General features: G+C 50.5%; 1 protein-coding gene across 2 annotated transcripts in view; it reads left to right on the top strand.

Moving 5' to 3' along the window:
* Window positions 1–12,394, top strand: part of SLC7A1 (solute carrier family 7 member 1) — a 509,165-nt gene that overhangs the window by 282,817 nt on the left and 213,954 nt on the right. The window lies entirely within an intron of this gene.

Here is a 12,394-nt window from a genome sequence, read left to right as displayed (position 1 = left end):
ACAAAATGGTGGCCACCTGTGACATCACCAGCATCCACTGGAACCTACCAGCACCTTCCAGAACATTCCAGAACCCTGTGACAGTTGGAGGCGGTTTAGAATGTTGGGAAGCTAAGAGAGAGAGTTGGCAGTTGGAGCTGGCAGTTGGCACCTGACTGGTGAGGAGTGAGCAGCACAAACGTGAAGGAGGAAGGAGTGAAGCAGCAGGGGTGGAAACTTGTGCCTGGAGTGGGGTCCATAAACCCACCCTTGATACTAGTCCCTACTGACGGAGCCCAGCCTAGAGCCCTGTGTGGGAAGAAGTCAGAAAAACCATCCTGAGGACCTGGACAGCAGGAACAGGCCTTAGAAACAAGAGAACAGCAAGATCCTGACCTGGAAGCTGGTTTCCCTGAAGTCCGACGTCGAGTAGCCTAAGACCTGGAGCCCGAGGTGGAGAGGTGGCGCTGACTGGAAAAGCAGACGTCGTACCCGGAGCCGCCAGAGGTCGAGAGAGGGCGCCGTCAGAGGTCGTGAGGAATACCAGAGGTCGAGGAGGAAGTCACCCGAGGTCGAGTGAGCGGCGTCATCGGAGGAGTGGAGTCCGCCCTCCGGAGTCGTCGGAGACCGAGGTGAAGGGTAACGGAGGTCGGGAGTGAGGATCGCACTCCGGAGTCGCCGGAACCTGTGAGAATCGTGCCGGAGGTCGGGAGTGGAGGTCGCACTCCGGAGTCGCCGGAAACCTGTGAGGAGCACCGGAGGTCGGGAGTGAGGATCGCACTCCGGAGCCGCCGGAAGTCGACATCGAGGCAAGGCCGGCCGACGTCATCGAAGCCGAGGTCGCCATCGGACCGGAGCCGCCCGAAGTCGACATCGAGTAAGACTGCCCGACGCCATCGAATCGGAGGTCGAGATCGAACCGAGACCGCTGACATCGAGACCGGATCCGCCTGCCGGCGACGTCAAAGAACTGACATTGTGCCGAGGCCGCCGACATCGAACCGGACCGCCTCACGGCATCGATACGACTCCAGCGGCGTCGGAGCATCAGAAAAAGGGCAGTAAGTGGAGTAGAGGGCGCCTAAGGCCCTGTGGAGACCTGAGAGACTGCTCTAAGGGGCTAGGGAGGTGCTGGAACCAACCTGACTGTGCCAGGGGGTGAGCTGAGACTAATTTAGAGGGGTTGTGTGGAGGGAGAGAGCCAGGTCTCTGGTATTCCCCCCTTGATCTACCTCAGTTTAGGCCTCAGCCTTGTCCAAGCCAGAGAGTAGACACCCTCAAGCCTTCCACATCCCCACAAGCTGTGCCTGGGCCAAATCAGCCCTTAGGAATTCAAATGTGATCTGATTCTATGAGTGTCACTGTCAGCTTTTAAGTATTTATTAGGGGCACTGTATTTATTGTATTTAACCTATTTATTGCTTCACTGTATTTATTGGTCCACAGTATTTATTGATGCACAATATTTATTGGTTTACAGTATTTATTGCCTCAGAATATTTAATTGCCTGTATGTATTGCACTTATATTTATGCCTTCATTATTTATGATCACCCCTATTTATTGAATCATTAAGCCAGTATTTATTTGACCTGCACTATCTAAAAAGTTTGTATATTGTGATTGTTATTTATTTATCCAATCAGCAACTAAGAGAAAAAGAAGATAAAGAAAGATATTTTCATAATTTTTACGGTGTAGAGTCGTTTTTGGAACGGATGCACGCATGGTTATTGTTTGGGTATGTCGTATGCTTAGCACGGAGCCTGATTCCTGACCACTCGAGCCAAGCTACCACAGTGTGTCCGGAAGACCACCACCACCCCTTCTAGTGTGGGAGTGGTTTTCCAACAAACAACAACTAGCAACTTTACATCTGGATTATTAAGCAATAGTGTATTTCGACTGTTAGCTTCTAAAAAACTTTACAGTCAATGGTTTTTATTTGATTCCTACCGACTGGTAGTTACTACAACAAGCATTGGCATAGCCAGTAGGTCTCGCCTTTGGGACCTTATAGGTGTTTAACCATGCAAAAGTTAATGTTGTTGCACCAAGGATATTGTGCTGCATAACTAAATACTTAGAAGGTCCCAAAAGCGAGACCTATTGGCTATGCCAATGCTAGTCTCAAATGGGTTTCTTCAACCATTGCCCATTCTTTAAGATCCTCCTTCCATTTGTCCAACTGCGGGCTCTGAGGGGATAACCAGTGGATCGCTATTCTTCTCTTGGCTAACATAAGACCCAGTATCAGGAACCGTCTGGTTGTTTTACGTTTGGGATTCTTGGGGATCAAACCAAGAAGGCAGGTGTGTAGCTCTAGGGTTATTTCCCAACCCGTGATTCTGTTCAGTTGTTATAGTATCTTCACCCAAAATCTGTGTATTACTTGGCACTGCCAAACCACATGGATAAAGTCGGCTGGGGTGTGCTGGCAACGGAGGCATTTGGGGTCTCTGGATGGATTAATGGTGTGTAGCCTCTTGGGCGAGAGATAGGACATATGTACGTTATTGTATTGTATGTGTTTAAACCTATTACTAAGTGAGACCTTCTGGACATTTTCATGAATTTTCCCCCAGTCTGTTGTCGAGATCACATGAGCGCTGAATGCTTGACATTTTTCCTTAATTTTCAGGGGAGTAACAGTTTTATCTTGTCTGAGTGCCCTATATTATGAGAGACAAGTTTTCGCCCACCCGCCATTGCAATTAAAACAGCCAGTGTTTGGGTAGGGTCAGGGGCTTCCGGGAACATCGGCCAAAGGCGGCGAGCTGTGGCCGCTATTTTAGCATATTGTAAAAACTGACCCGTCCCCAGTGCAAATGTAGTGACTGCGTCTTGGTAGGTAATGAACATATCCTCTGCGTAGAGATCAGCAAGCATTAGACAGCCCCCTCTTTCCACCTTCCAACAGACATATCCTGATCTATTTGAGAGAACTGGGGCATACTCCAGATATTTGCCTCTGGTGGATAAGGTACCTTTTTGATCAGTCGTCTGACTGTTCTGTCCCATATGGTTCCCATGAGTCTGATCAACGGGGGGGGTTTTCCTCATCTCAAGTCTTAGTCGTCCAGAGCAACCTCTCCAGTCGGCCCCTAGCATAGGAGCCTTCTAACAGGGCGCGTTCCCAGGATGGATCTGTGTCCAGCCACGCTATTGCATGTTGCAGTTGGGATGCTAGATAGTAGAGCTCTAGGTCAGGAACCACAAGGCCCCCCTTACCCTATTGTCGCTTCATCACTTCCAGGCTTACCCTGCACCTCTTTCAATTCCATAACAGCTGGAGAAGAAGTCTATCCAAGTCTCAGAAAATCCTATGTGGTATTTCATAAAAAGATCCCTGCATTATGTATAAACACCTAGGTAGCACCACCATTTTAATCAGGGCGATTTTCCCCATCAGGGACAATTTGAGGGTGTTCCATAATTTTATACTCCCCTGGAGGCCCCTTATTACCCTGCCCATATTGTGCTCATAGAAGGTATCTATTTCCCTCGTCACGCGGATCCCAAGGTACCTCACGGGATTCAGTTCCCACGGGAGTCCTAACTCCAAAGCCTGGGATCCATCCCCCACCCGTGCTATTGAAAACAGTTGTGATTTCTGTTTATTAATACATAAACCCGAAGCTTTCCCAAATCTCCCCAATGTGCTAAGCAATATTGGCACCGATCGGGACGGGCTTCGCAGGTAGACTAAGGCGTCGTCTGCGTACAGAGACATGATATGTTCAGTGGGGCCTATTTTGATGCCATGGTCCTGCAGTTCCATCCGGAGAGAACATGCCAGTGGTTCTGTTGCGAGGGCGAACAGTAGGGGGGGGACAGCGGACACCCCTGCCTCATGCCCCTATGTAGTGACATCGCCTCCGATACAAACCATCCCGTGTGGACTCTTGCCTTGGGTGCGTATAGAGTAGTTTGACCCAGGCCACAAACTCCGGTCCCAGTCCCATTTTTAGGAGCACTTGCCAGAGGTATTCCCAGCGGACCGAATCGAACTCCTGTTCGATGTCCAAAAGCGCTAACGCGCTCTCTTCCATGCCGTCCCCAAGCGTCTGCATTACATGTGCAATGCGACGAATATTCCCGAGTGTATTCCTACCGGGTATAAACCCCTAATGATCCTCATGCACCAACTGGGGGAGATATGGGAGAAGCCTACTTGCTAGCACCTGGCTAAAAGTTTAAGATCAACATTCAGCATAGAGATGGGTCTATAGGAGCTCAGTAGCATCGGGTCCTTCCCGGGCTTCGGAATCATCACTATCAATGCTTCCCGCATTGAACTGGGTAAGACGCCAGACTCCTTCGCTTCCTCAACCACTTCCAGCAATCTGGGAGCCAATAGCCCCGCATATGCCTTGAAGAATTCGGCAGTTAGGCCATCCATGCCCGGGGATTTAGCCGTTTTCAGATGGGATATAGCTGCTTTTATTTCCTCTTCCCTAATGGGGGCTTCCAGTAGGTCCTGGGCCTCAGCGTCCAGGCTAGGCAATTCAACGTCGGCTAGGAATTCCGATATGGCGTGCGAGGTGGTGGACTGTAGGTGATCAGTGTATATCTGAGCTAAATTGATAGCAGATGCCTTATTAATTTCGTGTTGTGTATAAACCATTTTCTGACGGTCATTTTTAATTGCCAGGATCGGTCGAGGTTGCGTCTCCATATTAATTAGCCGTGCAAGGAGGCAGCCGGCCTTCTCGCCCTATGCATCCCACCTGCTCCTACTATTGTTTCTATGGTATTTATCTAGCGTATCCCAAAGCTCCCCTAACTTTTGTCTTTGTGCTGTCTATTTGGCAGGACCTTCCACATCAGTGGGGAGTGCATTTTCCAGTACAGCCAATTGTCGTTCCTGGTTTTGCAGATCTCGTTCCAGGACCATTTTAACCTCCGGTTTCAGTGGACATACATGCCCCACGTATGACCACCTTCATGGCATCCCATTCTATACCGTTCGCACTAGCGGTGTTCCAATTTACATCGAAGTGCGCTTGTAGCTCTCTACCAATTGTGTCTTTATAAACTGGGTTAGTGAGTAGCTCGGTATTAATTCTCCATAGCGGGACTCTAGATCTCGGTCTACCCAGAGTGTACACCATAAGTAACGGGGAATGATCTGATAAATATTGGGCCAGGTACTACGCCTCCTCAATTCTGTTCGCCATTCCTGCCGGTACAAAAGAATTGTCTAATCTGCTATAGGTGTTTGTTGCGGGCGTGTGACAGGAGTATACTTGTCGGCAGGGATTACGATGGCGCCATATATCTACTAAGTTATAATTGCTTAACTTTTGACACATAGCCTCTCTGGTTCTACATTTAGCTGCAGGTCTGGGGGGTTGTCTATCTAGGGTGCCATCTATGGTGCAGTTGTAATCCCCCGCCAGAATCCATTCTACGTCCGAAGCCAGATCCACCAGGCCCAGAACCGACCCCAAGAACCCTCAGTCATCACTATTTGGGGCATACACATTCACCAGGCTGTCCTTTTGCCCATCCAGCGTCCCCTCTACTATAACATACCGTCCCGATGGATCCGAGCTAGATATCCCCACTTTAAATGGGACACCCGGTGCCACCCATATTAACGTGCCCCTGGCAAATCCGGAGTATGATGTCGCAAAAAACTCGCCTCTCCATCGCCGTTGGACATTTTTAAGGCAGTCCCCCACCCCCCCCCCCCCCCCCCCCCATAGGTGTGTCTCTTGAAAGAATGCTATGTCCACTTTATAGCGCCTATGGTATGCAGCAATCCGAATCCTTTTAATCATACTATTGAGCCCCCTATCATTCCATGTTATAAACTTATATTTCTGACCAGTGTCTGCCATGGGTATAATAGGTTATAGTTCTTCGGCCTCTCCTCTGTCTGGAGGAAACCTTCCCACATAGCCGGGCAATTGCCCCGGTTGGATCGAGCCAATTCTCAGGATATCCTCTCTGTGAACTGCCGGTTCTAAACTTGGTAACCAAACTGTGTAAACCCAACCATCCCCCCACCCCCTCCCTCAGGCAGTAGTATCGAACTCCCAAGGCATAACCGTTACCCAAGGAGTCGAGACTCCGCCCCACATTAACCCCCCCCACCCTAAAACCCATTGTTCAACTTCACAGTCCATCAAAACACTAGATGAGTTCAAAGAAAAAACTTTGGTCAGAAGTTCAACCAGACTGCTGGGCACCAGATCGCCCCATCCAGCTGGAGGCATAACGAGACTGCTCCAGTGCGGCGCAGCTGGGACTGTCGAAACTGAATTGCGGCTGTTCCATGCACCAACCCCGATAGTAAACTTTAAGTCTCAGAGTCTATCAAGAATACCCCCCCCCCCCCCCCAGCCAGCCCTTATCGTAGTCCGCTCATCTCATGTTGTTGGACTCTACTTGCAGCTGTCGAGTCCATAGAAGTCTACCACGGGACCCCTTTGTTCCGTTGTCTCCTGACAGATAGTCCTCAGGGGCTGCTGTGCAGGTTCCCAGTTCAGCTGGGTCTTCCCTCTTCCTGCGATTGGGTCTTTTGTACCAGGCCAAGCGGGGAGAACGAATTGTGTGTCGGTATGCCCTCCAAGTCCGTCTGCGGGGTGCCATCTGGGCCCACCACTATCCTTCCCGTCTCGGGAGCCTTACGGGGAGTGTGTTGTTGTTCTCCAGTGGTGCGGCGTTGACTTTTCTGTCGGGCAGGTCTCCTACGCTGTTCTCGCCAGCCCTTGTTCTGGTCCTGTCCGTCGAGACCTATCGAGTCCATCCAGTCTATGGCCTCCTGTGGCGTGACGTGAAAAAATACCCTGCCCTCGTACTGAACACAGAGCCAGGCCGGAAACATCAGGCTGTATTTAATGTTATCTCTGAGTCGCCGTTTTACCCCTAGAGAATCATTCAGAAGTTCCAGAACCTTTTTAGTATAGTCAGGGAAAATATGAATATCTCGATCTTCAAACCGGGGAGGGCCATGAGTGCGCACATGTTGGTGTCTCTGTCTCTGAAATTGAACATACGAGCGATCATGGCTCTAGGTGGTGCCCCCGGTCTTGGAGGTGGCCCCAGGGAGCAATGGGCCCTTCCTATAGCGAACAGTTTAGAGAGTCTAATATTTGTGTGGGCCGACCCTATCCATCGCTCAAGAAACCGGTCTGCTGCCGGGCCCTTGACTTTTTCGGGGAAACCAAGAAATCGGAGGTTATTTCTCCTCGATCTCCCCTCCGCCTCCTCAGCTCTCTCCTCCAGACGTGAAGACTGCTTCTGAAGCGAGGCCACCGTCGTGCGAAGCCTCTGAACCTCCTCCCCCATCGTGCCCAAGTCCCCCTCCGTAGTAGTGACTCGATCTGCTACTTTCCGCAGGTCCAGGCACAGGTGGTTAATATCCATTGCCATGGTGTCCATCTTGGCTTCTAGCGCCACTCGGGAGTCTCTAATGGCCGCTAGGATATCCGCTTTATCGTGCACCATGTTTCCCGGGTGTTGCGCCTGTCCAGGATCACGCTGGGGGTGGTCAGATGTCGTTGGGCCTGGCACCGTATACTGCACAATATTGTTGGCTTGGTATTAGGGTCCCCTCGTCTGTCTGTCTTTGCCCATTATCTGCACGTATCTGGCAGTCTCTTTCCTCTGTTTCCCTGTCCAGGGCCTGGGGTCTGGTAACCTCCAGTTGTAGCGCCTGACCATACCGTCACCCCTGGCTCAGTGTCTCCAGCCGATCTAATCCAGCCCGGCAGTGCCCTCGGGCACACCAGCAGGGGGGTCCCTGCACTCCAGAAGGCCCACGCCCCTGCCGTCCAGACTATGGGGGTATCAGGGCCTGATGGCGTTCTCCCTTGCAGCCGAGGGGACCACTGTGCAACTGGGCTCCCCGGCTGGGCGTCTCCGAATGCTGTGCTACCCTCTGGCCCGTAGAGTCATGCGAGCGCTAGCAGGGAGCTCCCTCGCCGCAGCTGTTCCCCACACTGTATAGTTGGATCACCCAGGTGCGATTGCACTCCAGGCAGCCTCCACCCACAATGGCCCCTGTCTCCAGAAGCTTGTAAGGGAGGACTCAGCAGGGTGCGAAATGTGTTGCCGAGAAGCTTCCCACACTACAAAAGGCAGTACTCACAGCTCTCCAGGCTGTCCGCACCCGACGGGGCCCCCCCTGTATCTCAACGGCGATCTGCGGGGAGGATCAGCTCGGTCATGAAGGAGTCAGGCAGACCGTCACACCACGATCCCCGGCGTCTGGTGCATCTCTACTCTTGGGCCCTCAGGCTCCACCGCCACCAGTCCAGGCACAGGGACCTCCACCCACAGTGACACCAGGCCCCACAATGCCGGCAAGTGGGGTATCGCCTACGTTCCAGTTGGGCTCCGGTGTCGTTCTGGGTGTGCTCCGGCGTCAGCTCCGTCGTTCTGCCACAATGCCGCCTGTGGAGGTGGGCGACCAGGCTCCGCTACAGCACTATGCCCCCATGTAGGGCTCCCTCACCACCAAACGTCTCCCGGCCGGGATTCTACTGTATGACACGGCCAGGCCCCGCCATTTTGCAAACAGGCAGGCCGCCGAGCCAAAACCTCCTCTGACTGCTCCTCGATGCACTCCGGCTCCAGTGGCCCCCGAGACCGGCTCCACTTATTCAGGGGGCATTCCGCTGTCGTTATCGTCGGGAATTGGCGACTGGAACGCCAGGATACGGGCAGGATTATTTGTCCGGGGCAGGAGCTCTGGAGAAACACAGCTAGGCCACGCCCCGATGGTTATCAAACATGTTGGAATCCTACCCCAACACCGATTCCAGTGTTGGGTGTAGGATCCCATGTACTGAGGGGCTCCCCTAGGGAGCCACCCATGTATTCCCAGTACCAGCCTTTCAGGGTCTAACAGCATGCTGGTGCTACCGCCGACCACAGACTCAATTCTACCCTCCTGCTGCTGAGCCGAGCAGGAGAAGGTAGAACAGTAGGTTACCTGTCACAGGGAAGTGTGACCGCCTCCCAGACAGGACTTAATGTATTGGGCTGGGGTGGGGGCGTATCACCAGACTGCCTTAAAGGGCACATTTGTTGTCCTTCTTGTATACTCCAGTTGGAACCAGTTCATGCAGATGTTGGCTCCCGCTCTGGCGCAAAACTGGACAAAGAACATGGGCATATCCTCCCCTCAATCCAGCCCCTACTTTCGGAGGGACCCCTGAATCATCCCAACCCTTTCCTTTGGGTACTTAAGGACTTACCTGTGGGTGGCTCTTCAGATTTGTCATGGGACAAGGTTCAGATCTGAAACCAGTTCTACTTCAACCGTCTGGGCACTTTGGACTTCGTTGGCCTTCGCTTTGGGAACCGAGACAGCATCTGGAAGACTCCTGCTGCTCCTGGTCTCGTCGTCCTGCCAGTCTTCTGCGTCGTCTGTGCTCCGTCCAGGTTCTTCTCCATACCTGTGGCCATCAAAGAGACCCGAAGGAATCTCCCTTGGAGTGAAGGAGTCACTCCCCTGCATCTGCAGGCAATGCAACTAAGCTGACCAGTCAGCTTCTTCTGACATCCTCCGGACTTTGCTAGGCCCAGCAACACATGTGGTGATTCTGCAACTCCCTCGAGGCCTGAACTGTCTGCTCACCGAGTTTGAGGCCAGTATCCCTCGCCGGAACGATTGGAACAGCACCCCTGTGCACTGCGTCAACTTACCGTTGCCAAGGCTTGTTGAGTCTGTTCTCCAGAGATCTTCGGGCTTCAAGAAGCTCCAGCCTCTACCAAGATCTTTGTCCTCACTGCATCCTCTGCACTGTGGGCCTGCATCAATGGTGAGTTGCTCAAGTTCCTCTTGCAACTCCTGTGCCTCAGGCCTGTGGGTCCTCTTGGGCGTCTTCTTTGGTTCCAGTGGGCTCCCCTGCTTCCTTGAGGCCTGCTCTGACTCTCCTGTACTTGGTGAGTACTTGGTGAGTCCCTTGGACCTTGCTGGTGCTGACACTACACCTTCTTCATTTTCTATGTCTATTGCTGCTGCCACGGATTGTTGGTGCTCCTGACGGACTCTGACCCCACTGGTTCTCAACTTCCGACGTGGGACAGCTCCTGAATGTCTCCCGGTCTTCCACTGCGTCGCCTGGTCCTCACAACTGCAGCGACAAGGTCACTGTGTACTGTCCTGCATCTTCCGTCATCTGTGGTCATTGATCTTCCATGCCTCCTGGTCACTCCCATGTGGCAAAGACTCTGTCCCCGCTGCTTGCAGGTACTCCTCTTCAAGAATCCACCCTTGGATTCCACCGTACTCTTTCACCTTGTTTGCCAGTGGCATCTTTACTGAAGTTCTCCATTGTGGTCTACGGTGGTTTACGACATCGCTTCGGACCTATGCACCCAGTTTCCCTGGTATAGGTATCCTGGTTCCTGTGCTATTCACGGGTGGGGTGACTCTCCAACCGTCCATCTTCCATGGGGTTTCTTCAGGGTCCTCTGGGAAGGGACCTTCTTGAAAACTGCAACCACAACTTCCCCATTGACTTGAATTGAGTACCCGGCTGTGTTTCCACTCTTCACACGGCCTTCGTGGGGTTCCTGGGTACTTACCTTGAGTGGTTCCTTGGGTCTCCATCTCTTCTAAGTCTTCTGGGTGCAGTCTCGACTTTGGTCGCAGTTCGCATTCCACTTCATTAGTATATGGTTTGTTCCCCCTGGAGACCACTTTGTATTTGTGCTACTTACCTGTTCTCCTTTTGAAATATTGTGTGTATTGTGTTTATATCTCTGAGTAGGAGATATGCCAATGTGTTAGTGAGTGTGTATAATAAACATTACTATTTTTATAACTACTCTTTTTCATGTAACCTACGCTATATGATTAGGTCTGGTAAAACAAGCTGCTTTACACTCCTTCTGGACTAAGCCTGAAGGCTGCTCTCCACAGCTACCATTTAGAGAGCTTTCTTTGGTTATCTAAGACCAATAAAATAACCATAAGGGTTGTCTGTAGCAGTGCAGGGTGCTTCACTTAAAATAAGTGTGCACCATATTCTAGGCCAGCCTCCTACAACAAGTGCATGCACCTTGAAGAGGCCTTGGTGCTGCACATTTAGATTTCTAACAGCCAGTGCTGTACTCTCATTATGAACAACGGAAGTGGCCTTTAAGTTCCTTAGAAAATGTTTTTCACTAAATGGGTTCTCCCCGTTTTTTCTGGGGGATTACTTGGTTTGTGGACTTGTGACAGGAGTGAGCCACTTCCTGTAAGCACTGTTATAATGTATTTTGAGTGCCAACCGCCAATGTCTACCTTTTACGATGAGGCACACAGCTCTGTAGCTAGGGCTCCTAGTAGCTCTCAGAATACTTGGGTTGATGTTGGTGGGAACCAAAATCCAATATTTGCGCCCGTAATCTGGCTTACTTGACAGAGGAGGAATTTGTTAATTTTAGAAATATAGCAGGAAAAATTCAGGGTTACGTTTCTGCGATTACAAATTCAAAAACTTGGCTCATGTAATCTGTTGTCCTATCTTTGCAACTGACCTTAATACTATTACTTCCATCATTTTGCAGATTTGGTCTCCGGTAATGCACTTAAATAGTGAAGCTGTGTTTCAATAGCCATGACGGAGGCCTTTTATGTGGCTTTGTAAAATTAATGAAGGTCTTATCATTGGAACTGGCCTGGCAATTGCGATGTCACATGCTCCAGCACAGGGCCTGTCTTTCTTCTATGAATATGAAAAAATCGGTATTTAGGCAAACTTTCTACAAATCAACATAAATTGCCAACCACAAACCTAGCTGAGTGAAAAAATTGATTCAGTTAAATTGACTGTTAGTTAATTTAATAACCTCCACTTTGCAGGTTTTTCTGGAGAGCCTCAGAGGTTTTAGGGCACTCCTTGCCCGGAGCATGTTTGAAGCTGGAAGACTCATGCACACAGTTTATTGACAAATGAAATCCTATTGACAATCACAACATTTCAATGAATCATTATATATTTCAGTGAAGATCCTTGGGATGTTTTGAAAGGCTTTATAGAAAATTACATGGTCAGCTGTGAGTCATTACATGTCCTGATGATTCTTATCATTGTAAGATGGTACCATCCATAGTGAATGTAAAAGTCTTGCAATGTTTTTTTTATGCTGTAGTAATGCTTTTACTAATGTGGTGACACCCCAAAACCAGTGGGTCTGCCTTTTGATAACTACACTCCAGTGTATTGGGCCCAGTATAGAAGGGGGGGATATTATGGTTAAAGGGTTCAGGGCTCGCTATGGGTGTGAGCTGTTATGAGAGTGTCACAATGGGTATACCACCTGCCATCATGAATATATATTTGTAAATTAATCTGTAGAAAAGTGTGTGTCTGGTGTGTGTATATGTAACCCACACTATGGGGATCGGTTCGGGCCGCATGACGTGGGTAAACCATGAAAAAACCTGACAAATACTATCTTTGTG

This window comes from Triturus cristatus, chromosome 8 (assembly GCF_964204655.1).
Source record: "Triturus cristatus chromosome 8, aTriCri1.1, whole genome shotgun sequence".
NCBI lineage: Eukaryota > Metazoa > Chordata > Amphibia > Caudata > Salamandridae > Triturus > Triturus cristatus.
Note: the sequence above shows the minus strand (reverse complement) of the source record. Positions and strands in the feature narration are given on the sequence as shown.